This window comes from Silurus aristotelis (assembly GCF_946808225.1).
Source record: "Silurus aristotelis genome assembly, chromosome: 16".
Classification (NCBI taxonomy): Eukaryota; Metazoa; Chordata; class Actinopteri; order Siluriformes; family Siluridae; genus Silurus; species Silurus aristotelis.
The window spans coordinates 25,280,221-25,289,933 of record NC_139589.1 but is presented as its reverse complement, the minus strand read 5'-3'; the positions used below and the strand labels follow the sequence as shown (position 1 = coordinate 25,289,933).

Here is a 9,713-nt window from a genome sequence, read left to right as displayed (position 1 = left end):
CACTCATATGGAGATGAATGAGCCTCATTAGAGAGGAGTAAATGAATTATGAATTAATACACATTCTGATGAAAGCGCTGCTGCTTCCTCCATACAATCAGCACAGTGCATTATGGGTATTCTCCATCCATCATTTACACCCTGATCTCATGCAGTGAATGGTGGTAGATGATAAGACCAGCAGATCTTCTCTATTAGAGATGAAGGTGTGTGTGATGCCAGCTGTGATGCTGAACGTTGTTCTGCCTCCTCTCTGCGTCTCGGGAAATCAATAACGTTGAGAACCACAACGTGACCTGCGACTCTCCAACACGCCATGTGGGACTGAAACACGACAGCTTTCCCGTGTTACAGCACACAGGGGACACGTCAGCGCTCGGCTCGGGAGGACGTCAACACGGGCCTGCAAGTACCACTTTATTGCTTTTTTTTCACACTCGTGTGTCGTGTTCTGGAGTTAAACACCATTAGAACAGATTTTCTGTCACTCTTTTGTGTTTTATTCCTCGACTCAGAAACAATCAAACATTAATATGGTTCCATAATTAATTTATTAGAATAAATTAATGATATTAATTTTTCACGTCCCACTTTATTGGTCAGTTTTATTAAAGACATTTTTAGATTTAAATTTGAGATATAATATTTAATCTGTTTCTGAAGAATAAAAACAATCCAGAGAGGAAACTCTTTACCAATTTTTTATATTTGTAAATTTATATTTTATTTAATTAATATTTACATCAATTATGTTTTAATTGACACAATAAACAGCATTAAAGAACCTCTGGCATGTTTATGCTAATCAGTATATTTGAATCTGCAAATGAGTGACACCCAAACACTAAACCTGACAAACTCCACCCCTTTTTTTATGCTGCATGGCCTTCATTTGCATACTAATCAGCTCATAATATTCATGATGCAATAATACTAGATATAATAATAGATATGCACACTAACACTAAACTCAAGGTTCCAAGAAAATGTTTATTAATGAATAATAATTGAAGTAAAATTTTATAAAACAATTTTAGAACTGCTTCAGTTAGAAAACAACTCAAACATATGCAATTCCTTTCACATAAATGTCACAAACATACAGAATAAACCTGCACCGTGTCGGAGTTTACACACGCTTTCATAAACATGAATCCGTTTATCAGCGAAGCGCCCGCTGTGAACGAGGCGTTACTATGGAAACGATAACGTATCAGAACGAGGGTGTAAATATGAACACGCGGGACTGTCAGAGCCGCTGTTACGGAGAATTCATCAATTCAGCACGGCTGTGGTTTGAAAAAAACGAGTAATGAAATAAATGCTAAATGGTTTTATAGCAATTTCTGAAAATACATGATTAAATTAGATAAAATATAAAGTGTGTAGAAAAGCAGTCGAAAATAAATAGAGATTGTAATGAAATTCTCAACTCTAATCCGCAGTACAGTCGCTGTAAAGAACACAGACGCTCCTGCAATTACACTCTTTGGCTTTGGCTGTCGTTTCATTTTAAAGCAAACAGCGGCGCAGGGTTTCATCCCTCAGGCTGCTGACGGAGTGAAATTTAAACGAGCTGATCAGTATTCTGCTCTGGAGAAGCGTCCTGCTCCGGGTTCCTTAATATTCACGCCGGCGTGTGGAAGTCAGAGAGCGGGATTGGACCAGATCGGACAAGTGGCACGGAGCGAGCCAGGACACGTTCAGGGCCACGTTCTTCTGCTGGTCTCTCATCAGGAGCAGAGCGATGAACAACAGCGCCGCGAGCCACATCTGCTCCCGAATCAACATTCAGCTCCAGTCAGACGCATTACGGCCCGTAATAGCCGAGAGCGCTAACGACGGCTCGGTGTCTCGCCACAGGATTCCCGTCTAACGCTGATGATTTATGGCCCACGGCGCAGCGATACTCATGATTTGAAGTTCGCCTGACTCTCATCACATTGATCAATGTCAGCATCCAGACGTCAGTCATCCATTATCCTGCCTCCATCCTCCATCACTCAATTCCAAAACCAACATGGTGCTGGAAAGAAAAGGTCACAAACCTCTGGAAAGGAAGAAACTAAAGAAAAGAATCAAATCTTAGATATATGAGATGAGAAGGACACGAAATCTCAAAGATATAAAATCTCACAGTAATAAAATCCGTTTAAATTCCATAAAAATCTTTTTAAATTAGAATTCAGTTTTTAATAAAACTGCAGGAAACATGTAGAAACAGAAACGAGACATTTTCATCTTCATTTCGTCTGATATGCTCTTCACAGAAACCATTCACATCAGACCACTTTTACTTTTCACCGAGTAATTACATAAAATATGATTCAATACTATTCAGCCAAAAGTTTGTGGACACCTGACTATCTTTTTATGGAGCTTTATGGAGATTCATTCAGCTACAATACTGTCAGTAAAGTCAGGTACTGATGTAGGTGAGAAGGTGAGGAGGTTCCTGGTGTGCAGCATTCACATTTATCCCAAAAGGTATTCAGTAGGAGCTCTATAGCAGAAGATCTTCTACATCTTCCAACTCATGGATAGCAGATCTTCATGGAGTTGTCTTTATGCACAGGAGCATAGTCATGTTGGAACAGGGAAAACGTCATGCTCCTGCATCCAAAGACGTCTCCATCTGTGTGGAACAGTTTGGGAAGAACCAGATTTGGGTGTATATACTTTTGGCCTTCTTATGTATCACTAGAAACTAAAAACCTGGGTTTTAGCCATATTTTCAAGATTTCACCTTTAAAGTCAACATGGCAACCCTCAGAGCTCATCAGATCAAATATTTTATTAATTAAAAGGAATTAATGGAATGTAGGCTGAGATATCTAACTTTCTCTAAAGCTCTAAAGCTCTCCTCGAGTTTGTTATTCAGAGCTGCAGTGAGAACACGACAGGCTCACTGCGCTTAGTTTAGCATTCGGCTAGCACGCTGCTCTACACCTTCCAGACAGACAGGCAGGAGGGATAAAAAGCAAAACATCTCTCCTTAATCAGTGTCAGTCTCACTGCTGCATCAATCACTCACACTGTGTGTGCTGGAGAAACCCCCAGGGGCATTTATCTCCAAACACCACCATCTCCAATCTCAGCTTCACCTCCATCCTGAACGCAATCAAACAGAGGAAATAATGAAAAGATGAGAAATTCAAGCAGTGACGAGAAACTGGACCAGATTATTTATTCAAATTAATAAAATTATTTAAATATTATATTCTGAATTTATTTACATCTGTGTATTATTTCAACACTATAAACTTAATTAAACTGAATAAATTAAGAACTTTAATAAAAAAGAGAAAGTGATTTAAAATATATTGAGCTAATTTTTGTTTATAAATATTTATTGAACTTTGAAATATAATTCACAAACATTTCTATTTCATCCTCGACTTTCACTGGAATGTAGAAAACTGAGAGCAGAATAATGAAGTGGGTTTTATTCAGAACACGTTGGAACACGCCGGAACGCCGGAACACGCCGGAACACGCCGAAACACATCTGGAACAAGTCGGAACACATCTGGAACACGTCGGAGCACGTCGGAACACCCCGGAACACGCCGGAACACATCTGGAACACGTCGGAACACGCCAGAACACATCTGGAACACGCCAGAACACTCCGGAACACGCGGAAAACGCCGGAACACGCCGGAACACATCTGGAACACGTCGGAGCACGTCGGAACACGCCGGAACACGCCGGAACACGCGGAAAACCCCGGAACACATCTGGAACACGCCGGAACACATCTGGAACACGTCGGAGCACATCGGAACACGCCGGAACACATCTGGAACACGCCGGAACACGCCGGAACACATCTGGAACACGTCGGAGCACGTCGGAGCACATCGGAACACGCCGGAACACATCTGGAACACGCCGGAACACGCCGGAACACGCTCGAGTGGAAATACATGTAAATCCCAGAATCTCGCAGGTAAAAACTAATTTCAACCAAAACCAGTTTGATTTTTGAAGTCGTGTTAAAACAGAAACATCTGTTCAGAAAGATAATGAAGTTGACACTTGAAGCTGGAAAAGGACTCGGCTAACACAAGGCTTCTCTCATCTATTAATAGGAGTGGAATCAGGAACGTCCATCTCTCAGAGTCTCAGAGTCTCATCCTCGGCTTTACAGAGAAGAGACCGGACTCTAGGAGAAACCATGCTGATAACTGGATAAAGGCAGAAATGGATCGGTGTGTTTTCACACTGCAGCTGTGAAACATCTCATTTATCGCCTCCTTTATGAAACAACAGATTGGAACAGAAAATGTTCTCCAAACGGGTGAGATCGATTCAAGTTGCTCTGCTTCAGAAGATTAGGTGTGACGGCTGTGTGAAGTTTTTTCTCTTTGTGCCAAACTTAAAGAAAGTTTGTTCACTTAAAATAAAGAAAAAAGACCTGTCAAGGTTCATCCATGTCCTCGTGTCACCGTTGTGTTTTTTATTTCTCTCAACCACACTTTCGGTCTCAGACGGAGAAGAAGAAGTGGGAAAGTGCAGGTGGTAGAGGGTAAACAGAGGCAGGAGGGAAACATCTCAGTCTTAATAAGACAGGAGGGTGAGAAAGTGACTCGTAAAATGTTCCTGCTGCTCTGAACTTCAATCAGAGCTCAGGCCCGACTCAGGGGAGGAGAGACACGGCGCTCGGATGACTTCCTGTCACACTACTGACGGCATCTCGTTCCTCTCCAGTGCTCCCAGTTTAACCCACGCCTGTCCAGTTCCTCTCACATGCTGTGCTTCAGGAAATGTTTGGCCAAATGATGAAGTATAAGAGGAATAAATCACACAGTACAGCACAGTACAGTACACACACACACACACACACACACACACACACACACACACACACACACACACACACACACACACACACACAGTGTTTTGTATCGTATCAGTAGTTGCGTCATATTTATTATTAATGTATCTGCAGTTATGCTTCGAGATGCGAATAACATTGGCCTCAGTTATGGAGATGCACATCATCACTAATAAAGAGATTTAAACATTTTCTGATCCATTTACAAATGTGTGTGTGTGTGTGTGTGTGTGTGTGTGTGTGTGTGTGTGTGTGTGTGTGTGTGTGTTTAATGCTGTAAAGTGCTTAAAGCTCCTGTCGAATTTTTAATAAAAGATTTGTTGTAATTCCTTCACGTCACAATGAAGCTGAACTTATTTACAGTGAAACGTATGCAAATAAATAAAAAAAAGATGAGAATGAAGATCATCCATCAGAATGTTGTGAAATATCCACCAAGCAAAATGTCACACAGCTTCACCTGGATGTGGGTTCAGTAAACACACAGTAAATAAAATAATAATAATAAAAATAATAATAATAATAATAATAATAATAATAATAATAATAATAATAATAAGATTTAAAAGTTCAGTACAGAAATAAAGTGTGTGTGTGTGTGTGTGTGTGTGTGTGTGTGTGTGTGTGTGTGTGTGTGTGTGTGTGTGTGTGTGTGAGATTCTGATTATATACAAATCATTAACTTTTTATTTACATTTTATTACCAAAAGTATTGGGACATACTTTAAAAAACATTTCCTTCACTTGACAGCATGATGATGATGCTCCTGTGCACAGTTCTGTAAAGATCTGCTTTCCATGGGTTGGAGTGGAAGATCTCCTGCTGTAGAGCTCCAACCCTATTGAACACCTTCGGGATGAATGTAAAAGCTGCACCCCAGGAACCTCCTCATCTTCTCACCTTTATCAGTACCTGACTTTACTCACACACTTGTAGCTGATAGAATCTCCACAAAAATCTATTGGAACATCTGGAAGAAGTGTGGAGCTCATTATAACAGAAAACAGGGATTAATTGTGGAATGTAAAAAAAATCCAAATCTTATTCAGTGTCCACAAACTTTTGGCCACAGCGTATTTGCATCTTCATTCCGTATTTTTATCACTTCGTTTTTCAGGTGAATGAAATGAGTGTGTGTGTTTGAGGAACCGTGTCTCGCTTCTACTCCAGAAATCTCGGATGTATGAACCACTAAACGGAGGGATTTCCTCCATCTGAATGTGGAGCTCAGAAAATCTGCTGAAGCAGCAGCAAAACCGTAACTTTCAGCATTATTTTCCCCTCAAATGCTGAAGATTCAGCCTGAATCAAGACCCAAATAAATGACCTGCTCTTCTATACAGCACGAGAGCTCTGGAGCTACTGTGAATGGTTTCTGAAGGACAATGAGAATCTGAAGATCTGAAGAACAGCAGGAATGTGATCACGGATGATAACTTCACACAGTCCTCTTTACATCTGAGGCAGCTTTGAAGAGGATTCAGGTGACAGCTGATGATCATGAGACTGATGAGTTCCTCCACAGCTGCATAGTGAGAGAAGAGAAAACCTCTTCTGGGGGCTACAAATGAAAATCTGTGACGGAACCCATCGGTTGAGTGAATTTGATGACGATGTCGTGTTTGGTGATGACAAGCTGCTGATGCGGTTCAGACTCGCTTCAGGATAAAAGGCATTAATTTAGTCGATGATGTCAGAAACTAATTTGCATGGAATCTGATCATCATCATCATCATCATCATCATCATCATCTGTATTTTTTCATGAATTCAAACTTCTAATCAGATTTCACATTTCCAAATTAATTGTTTATTTATTGAAATTCAAAATTTTCCACAAAAAAGAACATTAGAGGATATTAGTATTGATCACTGATTGGTTGTTGGGAATAAAAGATTGGCTGATCAATAATTGAATTATATATAAAACATAAATATTTAACATTTGTTATTTTTTCTGCATAATTTTGTCTTTTTCCTCTGACAGTTGAAGTGAAAGTCCACTGTGAGTAAAAGGCTGCTTTGTGTGTTACAGATGACTGGTGTGAAGATGATCTAGTGAAGGTGATGGTGATGAGCTCCTCTCCATCGAGCCTCTGGTGCAGAAATCTGTCCTCAGGATTTCCAAAAAGCTGAAGCTTGCAAAGAGAGTTGGAGAATTACATCACTCTCTCGTCTCCCACGAGCTCTAGGGCAGACCACCAAGTTCTCACTCCACCTCTTTTCCTTCTGCAAATTTCCTCCTAATTTCATCGCTGCTGATTCCTGCTCACTCGTTAAATCCCTTCCTGAGTGTTAGCAAATATCCAGGAGGATTACATCGTCCTTCAGCCGAGGTCAATAATGTTCTCGACGTGCTGTTCTGTAGATATAACGGTTCTTTGGATGTCTCTGAGAACATTTAAAGATTTCTGAACTATCAGAAAGAGTCGCAAAATTACAGATTTAACTCGGACACTGGAGACTCCTTCCATAATACGCGTCCTAGTTTTAGGAAAACTTCACCACGTCAGTACTGCACACGTCCCTGTGAACGTGCTGTTGCTATGGAAACACTTGTATTAGAACGAGTGCATTAAAATCAAGCTGCGGTACTGACAGCAGCTCTGATGTTCTAGGAAAAGAAAAAAAGAAGGAAAGTCACGCATGGCCTCGCTGGAGTAGTGAGCGCTGAAAGGCAGCTGAAGGTGAAGAGAGAACGGGAGGAAACCAGCGTGGAGCGGTGACGAATAAGTCGACCCACAATCCTGCTGTGCAGATCACAGAGTTACATAACAGAATAAAAGAGAAAAGAGGGAGAGATTTGAGCGAACACTCGCACATGCCTCCTCTCCCCCATTCTCATCTGGAGTCTGAGTCTGAGTTATATAACATCGAGAAAACCTTCCTGCTGTTACTCTTTTATTCCTACAGGAACCAGTGTTTCCTGTCTGCGCCCTCTGTTTACCACAAACGGGTTTGTTTATTTTCCTACTAATTTGATGTTTTTATTTTAATTATACTTTTTTATATGTATTGCTCTTTATTTTTGCATAATGTTTCATTTCTATATTTTTTCTTCCATTCATTTTTAATTCAATAAAATCTATTGATACTTTTTTTGTTGTAAATAAAATGCAAATTTTTGTATCTTAAATTTAATTTCCAAAATAATTACATTTTATTTGAACATAATTACTGTATTTTGGTTTTTTCTGCCCAGTTTTTTTTTATTTTTATTTTATCTTATTAAGAATTTGTCACGTGAAAACAGATGTAAAGTATAAAAGAATTACACTGAACACCACAACATAAAATAAAGTAGTGCCTTAAACCTGCACCTGCTCAGGTGTGTAAATCAAATTAATGCCGGTTTCTGAGCTTCTGTTATCAATGTAACTGAATTTCAGATGAAGCCTCAGGAGCCGTGAGCGCAGACGTGAGCGCAGACGTGAGCGCAGACGTGAGCGCAGACGTGAGCGCAGACGTGAGCGCAGACGTGAGCGCAGACGTGAGCGCAGACGTGAGCGCAGACGTGAGCTGATCTCTGTGTAGAGTGAAGGCGATATAAAGACTAATCAGGTGAACGATGAACAGGTGTGAGTGATAAGTGACGAGTCATATGACGCAGCAGTGGCTGATGGGAAATGTAGTCCAGGGCCATAATCCTGACTCAGGTTTTATCTATTTAATGCTGCATTGCTTTTTTTTTTTTTTTTTTTTTTATTGTTATGAGATATTTTGTATCCTTGTTCTGCTACAATAATTGATCATATTTTTATTGAGTTTTATATATATTTATATTTCTGATGGTATTTGTTATATTTGTACTGTTATTCATGTTGATTTTTATTTATCTTAATAATTATACATTGTGTGTGATGTAACTTTGCTGAATGGATGTTATAATGACGGATTAACAGAGCTGAAGCTCCACATGCTGCAGTTCTCCACACCTCAGCAGCAGCAGCAGCAGTCAGGGTGAGGACTGGACTGGAGCTGCCTCGAGGAGAAACAGGCCACAGAACAGCAGACGCATGAAACAAACACACACTTCCTCACGCTCGAGCGACCATCAGCGTGAACCCGCAGGACCTCACGTCTCCTCCCCAGACCTGATCGAGACTCTGTGTATGTGTGTGTGTGTGTGTGTGTGTGTGTGTGTGTGTGTGTGTGTGTGTGTGTGTGTGTGTGAAAAGCCATGCTGACATTTTTATTCCATTATTATTTAAAAATTCATATTTCACACAGGAAACTCATCCTCTCTTCCAAAATAAAAGTTTCAAAAGAATTAAAACTGCGATAACCGTTTTGTACACACACACACACACACACACACACACACACACACACACACACACAGTGATTAAGTCTCATATCTTTATGTTGATGTTTATGATGATCTCTGCGTTTGCTAAAAAATATGGAAAAAACACAAAAACCTCCCAATAACAAATGTTTTTGTTTTTGATGCTGAGATAAAACTCCCACTTCCTGTTTGGAGGCGTCACTGTCAGATTTATGTCTTATTATGGGTGAACAGTATTCAAATGTACACGCCCCGTGATGACCAGATAAAATCTGTAAAAGAAAAAGAAAAAAAAAAGAAAAAAAAACAACAACAGTGGAAAATGAGTGCTTTTAAACTCGACTCTGGAATTCAGCGATTTGTGGCTTTAAAGTTTTGGACGCATGATTCACACTTTTACATTCTGCTCCACACTTTATCTCCATCATTTATGAGTTTTTGTTTGTAAGTGACTGTACTGACACTTTATCAGTCGCAGATTCTTCATAACATCTGGAAAAACATCTGGGATTCACTCATTTTTTCTAAAAAATACACCATTTTATATCAACTGCCTTCGTTTATTAACAACTTATGGTTCTTTT

General features: G+C 39.9%; 1 long non-coding RNA gene across 1 annotated transcript; it reads right to left on the bottom strand.

The window, feature by feature from the left end:
- Nucleotides 1–1,096: 1,096 nt before the first annotated feature.
- LOC310739559 lies at nt 1,097–8,265 on the bottom strand. The gene is made up of 3 exons (XR_014537420.1): nt 8,162–8,265; nt 3,035–3,111; nt 1,097–2,065 (listed from the first exon to the last, which is right to left on the bottom strand). It is a non-coding gene; the product is annotated as an uncharacterized lncRNA (long non-coding RNA).
- Between the last annotated feature and the right edge of the window lie 1,448 nt (nt 8,266–9,713).